The sequence below is a fragment of the Micromys minutus genome (genome assembly GCF_963924665.1).
Source record: "Micromys minutus genome assembly, contig: SUPER_22_unloc_1, whole genome shotgun sequence".
NCBI lineage: Eukaryota > Metazoa > Chordata > Mammalia > Rodentia > Muridae > Micromys > Micromys minutus.
This window is the reverse complement of record NW_027667990.1, coordinates 1,349,985-1,365,884: the sequence shown is the minus strand read 5'-3', so window position 1 is coordinate 1,365,884 and position 15,900 is coordinate 1,349,985.

The window sequence follows — 15,900 nt, the reverse complement described above, 5'->3', positions numbered from 1 at the left end:
ACTGGTTGCTTTTCCAGAGGACCCATGTTTCATTTCCAGCACCCATGTCAGACAAGACACCTCTAAATTAGCCACAAAAGATAATGTCTTTCTTTAGCTTCTGTGGGTACACACTCATACACACATAAATAAATAAACAAACAAATAAATAAATAAATACAAACAAGAAGAAAAATAAACAATTGAAAACAAATAGAAAAAAAAACACAAAGAGTTACAGATCATAGCATAAATTTTATCCAGGATAAAAGATATATAAGATATATAAGATTGGCAAACACACACATGAAAAGATATACAACTCATCTAGCAAAATGTAGGAATTCAAATCATGATGAGATAGCACTGAGCTAGTAGAATGGCCAAAATAATTAATAGTCGTTACCAATGCTGACAAGGATAGAGATTACTTGGAATACTCAGGCCTTGCTAATTGACTGAAAACCAGCACAGCTCCTTTGGGGAAACAGCTAACATTTTCTCACAAACTTACACATAGCCTTAGCACATGTCCTAATAATCCAGAATTCTGTGTTTGCACATAGATGCTCACAGATTTGTGCTATACATATATACAGGTGGTGGTGTCAGTGTGCACAGGTGATTGTATGCAAATGTGCAGGACAGAGGTCAGAGGTTGATGTCACATTACTTCCTATATCTGTCTTCACAGTTTTGTTTGTTTGTTAGAGACATGGTTTCTCACAGTACCTGGAGTTTACCAATTCAGCTAGACTGAAGGGTGAGTAAACTTCAGGGATCTGTATGACCCTCCCCAGCTCCTTTCTATTGCTGGAATTATAGATATATACTGCTTTTCTAAGCTTTTTTTTTTTTTTTTTTGGTAGTCATGCTGATAGTGGTAGAGTTCTGCTAGGAATCCAAACTCAGGTTCTCCTGCTTGCCCAGAACACACTTTACTGAATGAGACATGTCTCTGCATATGACATAATTGTGGAGACAGAACATGGTGATAGAGATCAGATCTATGGTTGACAGGTTTCAAAGGTGAGATGTTTGTGAAAATTGCAGGAAGCATGTTGTCATAATAGATGGGACTGTTCAGTATATTTGACATAGACCCGACAGTTCACACACACACACACACACACACACACACACAGAGAGAGAGAGAGAGAGAGAGAGAGAGAGAGAGAGAGAGAGACAGACAGACAGAGAGAGAGAGAGACAGAGAGAGAAAAAGAGAGAGAGAGAGAGAGAGAGAGAGAGAGAGAGAGAGAGAGAGAGAGAGAGAGAGAGATCACAAGGCTGATAAAGTCTTTAGGCAAACAGATTAAATGACTTTCTGGTCTCACTTCCCATGAGTCTTTGTTATTGCTGCTATACCAGGCTCTATATGGCAACCCCCACCATACCCACTGGTTCCTGGGAGATAGAAAGATAAGACCAGGTAAGGGAGAAGTTCTCACACAGGAATCAGGCATCAGAAAGCAAGCACAGGTGCTCTATGCCACTCCCCTCGGGCTATCCCTGATAAGATAGAGGTCACAGCTACCAATACAATGACACAAAGTTCAGAAGCAAGCATCACATGGTAGCATCTCCCTGCATGAATTCATATCCAGAAGCCAGGGTTACAGGGCCCTGACCGGATAGTTTGCCTTAAGTGGCCAGAGTCATTGCAGCTATGTTGCCTGAAAAACAGCTTTTCACAGCTTACCAACTTGTAGTTCCCAACTAGTAGGGTGGCCATGGGACCAACCGGAATTCTTTCCCAGCCCTCTTCATTCTAGAATAAACTTGTGAGGCTGCATGGATCTCTAAACCTGTGCACATTTTGGCTAGCCCCTCCACCTTGCAGTTTATGTCCTACTGAAAGTCCTGGTCATACTTCGTAGTCTGCTGTTTAATTATCAACTGAGATTCTGGCTTCTTTACTTCTTTCATCTGACTTACAGAAATCTACCTGAAATTCTTCTGTCACCGATGGCCCTGCCTCCCCAGTTTTCAGGCTGGCAAACTCTCCAGTTTCTGCTGTCTGCATTGAATAGAGACCACCCAGGCGTCCAGGCTGCATCATGAACCACCCACTTCTTCAGTTTGCTCTACACCACACTGCAATCCCTCCTATCCTGTCATCCTTGTTGGGCCCCAGGAACTCCTGAGCTCCCCTTTAAGCCACTAGAGCTGAGCAGTGTCTGGCATCCAGCCCAGGAAGTCATGAATAAATAACCAGGGCGCTCCATCTGTGTTAGTCCCTGTTCCTTGTCTGGTCCGGGAAACAAACCCTTCAAGGTTTCTTTCTTCACCACTGGATAGCTGGAAATAGAAGACTACACAAGAGATCTGAGCCACAGACCAAGGGCTACAACAGGTCCGGAGGGTCCTTCATAAAGCAGGTGCTAGGATTCAGTGCAGAGCACCAGCACCTGCTGTGGTCTCAGCTTCCCAGAGGATGCTCTTCCCTGGACACTTCTGGATGTTGCATTAAATGACTCAGAAGTCAAAGCTTTGAAAGCCTAGGCGCTCCGGAGCTCTGCAGGGACTTACAGCAGCCTGGGACCAGAGGGTGGCACTCCAGGCCCACAGAGCACCTGCATCCCACAGCCATGCAGCATCAACATTCTGCTAACAAAAGAGAAGGAGCTTATGAGGATGTATCACCTTGGGAGGACGAACCAGCAGCACGAATTCGGGGTGAGTGCTACCTATGGCCAGAAAACCCACCTAGTTCACTTTGCTGTGGCTTACCGCCATGCCAGCTAAGGTGGCCCATGTGTAGCTTGGACTGGCACCTCCAATTATGGGATCTGAGGAAGTGCTGCAACCTCAGAGCCCTGTTGCTGCTCTGCACAGTGAGAGAGCACCTCCTCTGGGCAGCCTGGTTCCCCACGCGGGAAAGCCCATTGGCTGGGGCAAAAAGGGCCCCGCACCTAGACCCGCCCCTCCAGCCCCTCCTACCTCACTGGGTAGGCTTTCCCTCTCCAGCCAGGGAAAGTTGCTATAGCAGGCATGCTTTGCTCTTGCTGCCCTCAAGTGGCCAAAAGAGTGATCTTTCTCCATTCCAGGAGGGTGAGATGTCCCTCAGGGAGTGTCAATAATCAAGCTCAGTATCCTAGAAAGAAATAATCCGAAGAAACTCACCTGACTTCCCTGGTCCTTAGTAGGAGATTCTGAGAGACCAGTGAGCCTGCTGTCAGCAAATGTCACAGGACTACAAGCACAAGAAGCAACAAGGAGCTAAGCTCTTACCCTGGCGTGGGGATGGTGCAGGACTTCATTACATACAAGTACACATACAAAGATAATGTCAGCCTGCTGTAAGCTGAGAGGGCTGTGGAGTAAGACGACAAAAGGGATGCCACGACTATGCCAGGACTCTCTACAGAAGAGATTTGTGAGATGTGAATTAAGACAGCAAGGTTAAAGGACATCCAGATTGGAGAACAAGGCAACCTAGAAGCTTAACCAGAACAGACAGGGGGGACACTTGGCAGGTCCTTGTCTCTTGTTATATTCTATGCCTCAGGGACATTCAGAAGGTCAAAGCAGATCTCCATCAAAGCTCTTCTGTCTTCTACGGTTGTTTGTTTGTTTTTTATGAGAGTGGGTTTCTCTATGTAGCTCTGCCTGGCCTAAATTTTTTATGTAGACCAGGCTGGACTCAAATTCATAGAGATCCTCCTGCTTCTGTCTTTTGAATGCTGATTTAAAAGGCATGTGCCACCATTCCACCTCTAACTTCAACATCTAAACCTATAAATATAGTTACTTTAAAAAACACTACTGGTGTTCAAAATAAATAAAAATGCTCGGGATAAAAGGAAGCAGAATTCTTGCCAGGACAGACAATTCTAAAGAACCTTAAATTAAAAAAAATTATTAGATAGTCTCTGTATTTACTTTTGAAATGTTATCCCCTTTGCCCACCCTGCTCCCCTCCCCCCTCTACATGTCCTCACAAAGGCACACTAGCTCCCAAGCACCCTCTCCTCCTCAGTGCCTTGGCTTTCTTCTACATTTGGAAAATGTGCCCTTCATATGCAACTGGAGCCTTGGGCCTCTCAGCGCATGCTCAGTGGTTGGTGTTCTAGTCTATTTGGAGCTGTGAAGAATTTGGTTGGTCAACAATCTTGTTCTTCCCTTGAGGGCACAGCCCTCTCATTTATCTCCCCCCCCCCCCCGAACAACCTCACTGGGGTCCCCGTGCTCAGTTTGATGGTTAGCTGTAAGCATACTCAGCTGCATGACTCTGGCAGAGACCCTGAGAATGCACCCCTATCTGGTTTCTGTCAGCAAGCATTGCCCAACATGAGCTACAGTGCTTGGGCCTGGAGGCTGCACATGGGGTGCATCCCCAAGTAAGGCAGCCCCTGAAAGATCCTTTTTGCTCTTCCATTTAATCCTGTATCTCTTCCTGTGAGTGTTTTTTTCTCCTTTCTAAGAAGGACTGAGGCTTCCACATTTTGGCCTTCCTTCTTTTTGAGCTTCATAAGGTCTGTAAATTGTTTCTTGGGTACTCAGAGCTTTCTGGGGCTAGTATCCAATTATCAGTCTGCATTTCATGTGTGTACTTTTTTGACTGGGTTAGCTCACTCACATGATGAATCACATTTGCTTAGGAATTTCGTGAAGTAATACCAAATGGCTGAGAAGCATCCAAAGAAATGCTCAACATCCCTAGTTATCAGGGAAACGCAAATTAAAACAATCCTGAGATTCTACCTCACACCAGTAAGAATGGCTAAGATCAAAAATTCAGATGACAGCATATGCTGGCGAGGATGTAGAGAAAGAGGAACACTCCTCCACTGTTGGGGGGTTGTAACCTGGTACAACCACTCTGGAAATCAGTTTGGTGGTTCCTCAGAAAACTGGACATAGTAATTTTTTCGACTCAGCTATACCACCCCTTGGCATATACCCAAAAGTAGCTCTGATATTTAACAAGGACACATGCTCCCCCATGTTTATAGCAGTGATATTTATAAAAGCCAGAACCTGGAAAGAACCCAGATGTCCTTCAACAGAGGAATGGACACAGAAAGTGTGGTACATTTACACAATGGATTACTACTCAGCTATTAAAGACAATGACTTTATGAACCTTACATTTATGACGAAAGAAGGAGTAAGACAGAGGTTTAGATGATAAGCCAAGCAAATTACGGCCCAAGTATTCATGTTTTATTGCACGATAAATAAGAAAAGGTAGAGGTTAGATGCAGGAGCTGTAGTGGTTTCCATGGAAACATCAGTGTATGGTGGCCAGTGTTCAGTATACATCATCAAAAAGTTTGCATTCATGATATTCATCTGCCATGCACGAAGTTAAGTGTCACCTAGCACTTTAATCTTCATCTACTAAATCTGCATAATAAAAGGGTCTGCAACAGTCATCACACCAAGAAAAAGCAATCCCTTTTCTCCTACTGTTCTCACCTCAAAGGGTGTTTAAATATGGAGAAAATGTGGAAGACTTCATAAATCACTGGCTTGGTCTTGTAAGTTGTACAAGATCTTGTGAGGTGAACCATGCCAATTTATTGATTCTGAAACTTTGTCAGCAGTCAAATGAGGACCAGGTAAAAGATATCTTTCTAGAAATGTCAATTACTTTTCCTTCCACATATTTTTAAAAAGAGATTTCCTTATTTTTAGTTATGTGTGTGTAGGCTTGTGAACATGAGTTCCTGCAGAGACCAGAGGAAGAGAATTCCCTGGAGTTGGGTTACAGGCTGTTGTGAACCTGCATATTGGGTGCATGGAACTGAGCTCAGGCCTCTGTTATAGCCGGACAACACACCCAAGCCCTGGACCATATCTCCAGTCCCTGCACCTCAGCATCTTCATGGGGGTAAAATTTCAAGGAGTAACGTCTTGGCAACTCCCCAGGTCAGAACTCTCCATAGTTTCCCCATCTACCATTTACCTCTAGTCTCAGCACAAAATGCTAGTCTAAGTAGCACAGGAAGGATAATTTCGACAGGAGGTTGCTCTGTGTGACAGTGACAGCTGTGGCATTATAAAAGACTAAACGGTGTACTTCTGACTCATGGGGGTCAGATCCATGGCTCCCATGGTTTTTGCCAATATGTCAAGGCTCATCCTTCTGGTTACTCCTGTACCACACCCTACCATTTTCTGTAGTGAATCTCCATCTCTGCTTGCATCCACTGTCTTGTATTAGTCACCCAACCATTTCTGTTGCTTTGTACCAAGACCTTGATGGATTCAGGAGAAAAGATTGCCTCATACAACAGCAAGTGAACAGTGCAGAACACGGATCTGTTACACATGATAACAGATGTGTGTACACTCCTTCATCATTCCAAAAATATGACGCCCAAAGATGGTGGTAGTATTAGCATTTGAAAATTATATTTGTATTTGAAAAGAACCCAGATATACTGTTCTTAGCAGGACTAAAAGAAGTGAGCTAGCTCTTTGTATAACAAACTATTCTTGAGAAAAACCTCTTTAGTGTAAAGTTTAGATATTGCAAGTATTTCACATTCAATATGAATAGTTTGCTACTGATCAAGATGTGGATAAAGCCTGGTTTCTAACTCCCTACAGGTCAGGAATTCCTGGGGTATATCTCAGCTTTGCTTGTCAGCAAGGGTAGAACTGTTATGTTTTCTATACATAGCAAGATTTTTTAGATGATTGGAAGGCTTAATTTTTCAAAATTTCTTTAATAGCTCTACATGATTGAAGATGCACTATAACATGGCAAAATGGATTAATGGTACCAGGATGAGGTATTATATTTGCATCCTCAGAATTAATGTAAAAGTTCAGGTTTGGTATCACACCTGTAACTCTCGGGCTTGAAAGGCAGGATAAAAGGTAAATTCTGAAGAATATCCAGAAACTAGCCTTTGTGCACCAGAAGAAAACAAAGACCTGGGTCAAACAATGTAGAAGGAGAAAATGAACTAGCATCCGAGTTATCCTGTGAACTCCACATGTCATCTATAACATGCTCATAGTAATATGTGCTCACACAGTTACACATAATTAAAAACAGTCAAATTGCTAAGCATGGAATACAATGCTGTTGAGAACACACATCATCCCCATTCTGAGGGATTAGTACTACTTTAGCAGTTGGAGAGATAAAGAAACAAAGAGCTTTGGAGACTATTCAAAGATGGTCAGCGGGGAAATAATTTTCAGTTCCATCTACTCCCATGCCTGTTCCACTTGGACAGGTGGTTACAATCTATTTCCCCTCTGAACCCTAGTAAGGTGATTGATAGCAAAGAATCTCATAGTGTATGTTTTGTTTCTTGAATAACAGAGTAAAGGCTCTGCAATACTGTGCTTCAGTCTAGGGCTGAGGGGGATACTGAGCTAGAGACTTGGGGGAGCTTTTTGCTAGCTTTGTGTATTGTGGAGCATTTCTGCTGACACTGCAAAAATTTCCCATGGCAACCAGTAAAATAAGTTTATGAGTTCTTGCATTCTTCCTCAGAGGAGGCAGATGACAGAGGGCATTGCTCATCATTATGGTGCATGGAAGCTTCAGATGATCGTGTCACACTCAAGGCCTACTAAATTTTTCTCCAGGTCTCAGCCAGAATCAGCTCCAGCAAGGTAAATAGGGGAGGGCCCCATCCTGTGGGTCAGGAGATGAAAACACTTTGACAGGAACACAATCCCATGCTTGGCTGTACATTCTAAGCACCTTCCCGATTAAAATTCAAGATGCATGGATTCCTCAATTCCTTTCAACCAACTAAATAAGCAGACAGGGGAGTAGCCAGGATGTCAGCAGCTAGATATTGCATCATAGTTAGTCACATTTCTGTTGCTGTGGAGACATCACAACCGATGAAACTTACAGAAGGAAGAGTTATTTGGGATCCGGTGCCATAGGATTATAGTCCAGGGCCCTCATGGTGGGAAGCATGAGATCAGGAAATCAGACAGTGATGGTGCTGGAGCAGGAGCTGGGGGCTTAAACTATTGGGAGGCAGCCAGTGGTCACTGGGAATGGCATGGTCTTTCTGAACCTAAAAAGACAATCCCCGGGAGTAATCCTGTCTCAATCGAGGCCACACCTCCTAATCCTTCCTATATAGTAACACTGACAGTTAATTAAGAATTCAAACATGTGAGGTAACAGAAGCCATTCTCATTCCATCTACCACAACCAGTATTATGGAAACAATGTTGATAATCCCTGAGCAAGAGGGTTTATAGTCATAGCATGAGGGCTCCCTGTGCAGTCTTGGCCTAAAACCCATTATTTCTCCAGGCTTTGTGTCCTTCACCTACAAAATAATGTCATCATGGTGAGTAATTAGCCTTGTCAATTGGACACAACCCAGAATCACCTAAAAAGAGCATCATATCAGTAAGGGACTGACTACATTGGTTGTGCCTGTAAGCATGACTAAAGGGGATTATTTTAATTAAATTAATTCTGTAGGAAGATTCATCTCACTGACAGTAGCAACTTTCTATATACACAGGGTAATGAACTACGTAAGTGGAGAAGTTGAACTGAGCACAAACAATCAGAGAAGCCACTGAGCCTACACACATTCATTTATCTGTTCATGGTTGTGGATGCGGCCTCACCAAATGTCTCAAGCCTTTGCTACCGAAACTTTGCCAGAATGATAGACTTCAAGCTAGAATTGTTAGTTAAAACAAACCCTTTGTCTCCCATGTGTCTTTTGCCAAGAGATCTTACCACAGTAATGGAGAAGTCAGTAGGACAGACATCCAACTTACTGTGAAGTGCCTGTCAGATTCAGGTTCTTTGTATTAGGTGTGTTTTAATTAGAACTAACCTTGAGTCAGGTCCCTAGATGTAATATTTTCTGTTGAATCTATTTTAACTTTTCTCTTACACATTTTAGCTTCTCAGGTTCTTTGGCAGAAAGACACAGCAAACAGGTTATCTTGCTCATATGTCTGCCTTCCATCCTAAAACACACATATAATTGAGTCTGTGTAGGATGCTCTCCATAGGGTTATCTATCATTTCAACCTAGCTCAGTTGCCAGAGGAACATCTGTCAAGAGTGAAAATGGGCATTTCTTCCTCATCTGCACTGAGCCCCAGAGGTGCAATGTCATTGCAGCACTGAAACCATCCCATCTTCATGGCATCTCTGTTGTGCTATTTGACATTTAGGCAACTTGAGCAGCTTAGGCACACCATGGACAACAATAAAATCAAGAAGGGACCTTGTGTTTCCCTGATGATAAGTTTCCCTAGCAGCATCTCACACTAGCAACACGGAACCGTTGTTCAAATCACATCAAAATTTCTACACACAAGGCACATGTTAACCATCTCTATAGCCATGTGACCTTCACATTTTCTCAGCTGCCCTGAGTGGTGCTTATTCCCCTGCCTCAGATTGTAGAACAAGAGGCCTGAAGAGACTTACACATTGTTTAAGGTGACACAACTTTTGAGTAAATGACCAGACCCATCAGCACATCATTCCACACCCTTAAGTATCATGCCCTCTGTCAGTTATGCTCTGGATCAACCCCTGTAATGTGTAGTCTCTCCCTGGCAAAGATCCACTGCCTATTTCTTGCCGTTTGGTGGTGAGTCTGTTTTTCATATCCTGTGATTCTTTCCTTCTCAGTGTAGACTAACATTTTCTCTCTGTGATCCTTTTCTTTCTGTGTTTCTCTTCTGAAGCTGAACATGTCCACCTCATAGAAATTTTCTGTATAGTTCTGGAACCTTTTATCAAAGCAGTGTTATGCTCATGGGAGCTAGCACATCCTGTTGTAGACTTAGGGGTTATGTTTTGGGTTATGACTATGGGCAGCATGCAAATATTTTTTTAAACACAAGCTATGGCAGTTCTGTCATGATTTTCTATATCCATCTGTTTTGGGGCATGTTTCATCATTTAATAAAGAAAATATTTTCTCTGGTATCCAATTTGGTAAAGACACATTTGGCATGAGAACCTACCAAGAAATTTTTAAGCACCAAGTAAAATTTGGGCCCATGGCCTCCTGGGAAATGCTTGTATCTCATGATCCATCTATTTTTCTCTAGGAATCTCATTATCTGGCATGTTCCATGATGTCCTGAAGAATGGGTGACTGAGGTGAAGGCTTTTCTTGTAGCACTGTTTTAAACCATGTCTGTTCATGACTGGTAGAATGGATGAGTAAGCAATGGCATCTCCATGCATGGGAAATATTATAAAAACTGAAAAATATGTGGATGATTCACATGTACTAATAAGAATTGGTTCATCTTGAACTGTATATGCTAAATTAAAAAATGTAAAAGAAAGTGCTACAAATTCCTATCTTCAAGTAAAGCAAGGAGGAACTTTCTATTTGTGTATTTGCATAGGTGGGTTCAAAAGTGATTAGCTTTATTCTTTAGACTTGTGTTGTTATGAAATTATGTCAATTTTATTGATATAATTAAAGTATTATTCAAATATTCAAGGCGCCATTCTCATGGATTTTCTTAATTAAACATGACAATGAAATATTTACTCTCAGGAACCTGAAAAAGTTTTAAATAGGTGCAATGCAGAAGAAACACTGGGTTAAGAAGCCTCTGTTACCTTGTTTAACTTCCTGGATTCTCCATGGCTTCTCAACAAAATGAGGGGTTTTCTGTCATATATACAATTCCTAGGAGTTCCTTGAGGTTGATCACCAGGCACTGTAGTGTGTGTGTGTGTGTGTGTGTGTGTGTGTGTGTGCATGTGTGTGTGTCTGTGTATGTGTGAGTGTGCATGTGTGTGTGCATGTGTATATGTGTGTGTTTGTGTGTGTGTGTATTGGTGGGAAGAAGAACCTGGGCAGGACAGGAATGGTTTGGGTTTTTGAACCTATGAAACCAACACAAGGTACATAGCTCTTCCTCAAGATGCACTTCCTTATTATTCTTTTTTTGTATTTTTATTATTTTAATTAAAAAAATTTATTTTAAATCAGAGATAAATGTACAGATTTTTAAAAGCATTTTGACATAACTAATATGAATACTTTTTTGTCAGTACTTAATTCTTTTAGAAGTTTGATAGTATGCATTCAAATCTTATTAGTTACCATAAGCATTAAACACATGTAGAACAGAACAGAACATGGGAGCAGCAGAGTTTTCTAGCTGTATATAGATTAAACATAATGATTCTTAATACAAAAATTGTTACAAGGCTAAACCTTTAGCTCTTGAATTATTAATGTTTTAAGGTCCTGGTATACTGCATCTTAAAGGGGGCTTTACACCAATTTTTTTTCCTAAGAAGGAATGAGGATTTCAATTATGGCCTATGGTTGTTTTTTTTTTTTTTTTTTTTTTTTTTTTTCTTTTTCGTTTGTTTGTTGAGATTCATATGGTCTGTGACTTGTTTCTGGGGTATTCAGAACTTTCTGGGCTAGTATCTAATTATTAGTGACTGCATGTTATGTCTGTTCTTTTTTGAACAGGGTTACCTCAGGATAATATTCTCTAGATGAATCCATTTTCCTAGGAGTTTCGTGAAGACATTGTTTCTAATAGCTGAGTGGTACTCCATTGTGTAAATATACCACAACTTTTTATCCATTCATCTAGTGCAGGACATCTGGGTACTTTCTACCTTCTGGCTATTATAAACAGGCTGCTATGAACATGGTGGAACATGTGTCCTGACTCTATGTTGGAGCGTCTCTGGGATATATGACCATTAGTGGAATAACTGGGTCTTCAGGTAGTACTATGTCCAATTTTCTGAGGAACCAACAGACTGATTTCCAGACAGGTTGTTTCAGCTTACAACCCCCACCAACAGTGGAGGAGTGTTACTCTTTCACCATCATCCTTTCCAGTATCTGCTGTCAGGGGTATGGCCCTACTGTGGGCTGCAGGGGCAAGTCCTTTGTGAGCTCTGCCCAGCCCTCTCAGCACCAAGGTCACTCACAGTGCAATATCGCCAGGCCTATATCCTCTCACTTCTGAATAGAGGCACAGAATATATAGTTGTCATACCAAATTCATAGGACATAGAAGGCCAATATGGTATGGCCTGTAGAAGTCTCACTTGAAATAGTCTGTGAATTTTTCTCATTCATATTTGGTGAATGATGGTGTTTCTGAATATCTTTTAGCAGGTGCCATCTCTGGGGCAGCTGTAAAAGTCAGTACATGAGGGATTTTAGTTCATAAGAGATGGGACACTGAAATTTGTGGATCCCTGTGAGGATGTTGTCCTGTTGCTCACCTTGTGTGTTCCCTTGGATGTTTCAGTTCTGCATTGAGAGTAACAGGATTATCACAGGAGGTGAAGGGAGAGAAGGACCTTGGAAAGAGAGGAGGCAAAGAAAATGAGGGGTTAGAATGAGGTCCTGGAGGAGATGGGAGAAAGGTGTAGAACATCAGAACATCAAATAATATGTAGCTAGGGAGGGGGAGTGTTGAGGAATTGGAAATAGCCACTGGAGGGCCTCAGACAACAGGAAAATGAGAGGCTCCTAGGACTCAGTGGGAAGGATTTTAGCCGAAATGTGCAGAGATGATGGAGATAGGACCTTTAAGGAACTCCTGTAGGAGATAGGCATGGCTCCCAATCAAGGGATGGGCCACCCATCTCAAATATTTTAACCCAGAAATATTCCTATCCAAAGGAAGAGTAAGGACAAAAAATGGAGCAGAAACTATAGGAAGGGCCATCCAGGGTCTTTCATACCTGTGAATCCATCCTGTCTGCAGACATTAACGTGATGCTGTTGCCTTTAACTAGAGGTGTTTTCTGACAGTGACTGGTTGGGCTGTTCCTTGGAAGGTCTGGAAAGCAATTTAGATGTAGATGCTTGAAGCTAACCTTCAGACTGAAATCAGGGACACCGGTGGGGGAGCTATCAGTAGGACTAGAGCAGGAAAGGGGATTGCAATGGAAGGAAGAACAACATCAGCTGACCAGATGACCCAGTGCTCCCAGAGACTAAATATACTTAAAAGTATCATGGGAAATGAAGTCCCAAGCTAGCAGAGAAAATGGCCGACATATATTCAACATCTCTAAGCATCTGGTGGCCTTTTTATTCTCCCTGTTCTGTCCTCCAAGATTAAAAAATTGATTTCCTGGACATAAGCTTCAAGTGTATCCCCTCTTATCTTTCCATGCCTCAGTAAACTAGGAAATCTGCCAGTATAAATCTGGCCTGACTTGACTCTGCCTTATAGGGAAACTTTCACAAAAGCAGACAAAATGGCTCCAGAAAAGGCAGGTGGGTCTAATCTCAGAAAAGGCACAAAGCTGCCTTTTGGTACAGCCTTTTGAAGCCACACAGAAATTGGAACCCAAGCCCGGCATGATTGTGAGAATCATGGGTATGAGTCATCCTCTTACTTCTTGAAAATACATCCCTACCCACTAATCCGTGTTCCATCCATCTAGAGGTTTTATGGCACTCTGGATATTGATATTGATGTACTACTTGGTAGAGTTGTTTGAGCTCCGAGATCCAACCATGCTCAAGATCAGGAGAGTAAGCAATAATTTCCTATTTCTCTCTATACAGAGACATATAAAGAGGGATTTCAAATAATCCACCCAAATCTTACAGGCCCAAAATATTCCATATGGTTACTGACCTTATACCACGCATTAGATGCCAAACCCAGTTTCCCCAGGCCCAGCAGACAAGAGGATAGAAAACCTATAGTCCAGTTCATCATCAGAGAATGTGATCCTTTCACTCATTTTCTGTTCAAACACAGATTAGAGCCAAGACCCCTCTCAGATGTTTTTCTGAACAAGTGAAGCATTATTTGGGATAAACCACATAAAGAGTCCTGAGCCAAAACTGTGAGTCATACAACTGTTCACAGACTGACAGACACAGGTAATCTCAGGTTCCAGCCTCACATCCATTTCATACTTGAAATATCTTATCAGTACCTACTCTACGTGACTTCCTGTCTTGGGAGTTAGAATATCTGTGGTAAAAGTCTGGTATCCCAGTAAAAGAATTCTAATAACTAGGTTTTAAACCTCAGATGTTTTTGGCAAAGCCTTAATATTAAGCATTATTTGGGAAGCTATAGAGAATCCCCTGGTCAGTGAGCGACATTTGGTAGATAGAGGACCTGTGAGAATTCTTTCCATGCCAAGTCAACAAGGGGAGGAACCATAGCAAAAGCTACCAGGTGCACTGTCCACGTCAATAGTCAGAGGCCCACAGACCTTCTCCTTGACAAACATGTCAGCCTGCCAGTCTTGTGCACATATACCTAGGAGAAGAAGCACTCCATCCTTCCAGGTCTCATGTTGCATGATGTTCAAATAATGGGGCTTGTCTTTTCCACCTGCAGCAGCTAAAGAGATATTCACTAAGAGGTACCATGGCTCCAATACAAGCTGAAAACAAACTGCTATTCCCATCTGGATGAGCTGAGCTACAAGGTCTAGCAGCTAGAACTTAAGTGACATGCCCTGGGGAAGAAGGTAGAATGTATCTTTCCCCCAGAATGCTTCATGGCTAGACAAACTGTCTGCACCCAGTGCAGCATCACAAAGACACTGCCTTATGTCTCCCCATCTAGGTTGAGGGAATTTGATGGCCACAGTTCCTCTGTCCTCTCAAAGAGGCTCTGTCAAGTTAATGTCTGGCAGCAGGCTGGCTAGGCCAAAGTTAACAGTACTAGATATGCTGCTATTCCAAAAAAAGTGCCTGATTATTTGAGCATTGTAAATCCATCGCTGTTGCTACAGAGAAAGGCCCACTCAACAAGCAATTACACCCTCTGTAGTGTCAGTGTCATAGGACCAGTCATCCATCTGTCCTATTTCTTGCCTGGTATCTATGGCTTCTCAATCTGAGGTCTATTTTATTATTTCTTTGCTTTTCTCTTTCACACTCATGGTTGTTTTAAACCTTTTGAACAATCTCCAGTTTTCAGGACCTACTTAGATGCTCAAACTGTTTAAACCTTTGAAGATTCATTCCCAAGAGCTGAGGCCAACCTCACAATAAAAGCAACATTTTGAGCCCCCCAAAAATTCTATTTTGATCTGGACAAACATTTTCTGGGGCCTCATAATCCTGGTAAGTATTGGGCATAAAGCCAGGTTAAAAACAAGCCTGGGGAATGGTGAAAATACACTCTTTTTTTGCGGCTTCACTCTCTGGTTTAAAACAAGACAAATACCAAAAAGTCATAGTTGGGAAGCAGAACTCACCATGCAGGAGGGAGGAATGTCAGTGTTACCAAGTGGGGCTAAAACCAGGTACAAGTTTTGTTTTTTCCTGAGCGATATGACTATCCAAAGTTAGTAAGACCCCTGAGAAAAAGGGCAACTTTAAGTTAGCTGTGTTCTGGGCAAGTATGAGTGGTCTTGCACAAGAAAGCTACTCTTCAAAAGAGAAAAACTGGTCAGTATAGCTGGTTTAGCCTAGTCATAAGGTTCAAAATCATCAGTGGGGTATCTGACTGCAAAACAAGGACAATCTGTTTCAAACAAGGTCTGGAGATTTTCCTGCTAAAAAGAATCATCATATGCATGCTGTCCAGGAAAACTCCCCATGGGGTATGTCAGGTACTGCACAAGAGTGCCTTGTGGCATTCTTTATAGCCATCTGCAAGAGCTCCAATGATAAACCATATTCACAGTTGGGGAGAGTGTGTGCCCTCAGTCAGAGAAAGTGTGGGAGAGGTGGCGCTGCCACCTGTTGCCAATCTAGTGCTGTGGAAAAGAAATAGACACCCTGCTCAGTCCTTGTACCTCACCACCTATGGCAAGGACAAGACTTGATTCTGGTGTGACTAGAGCAAGAGAGCTGCCCCTGCCACTCACTTCCTACAACACTGGGGAGTTCAGGCCCCGGATCGTGCTCGGGAAGTTCATCAGAGCTAGCCCTGTACATAAAGATTGTGTATGAGCAGCCCCCAAGGGTCTTGCTTCTTGTATACTATGCAATAGTAAAGATGAGGGAGAGACCCCTC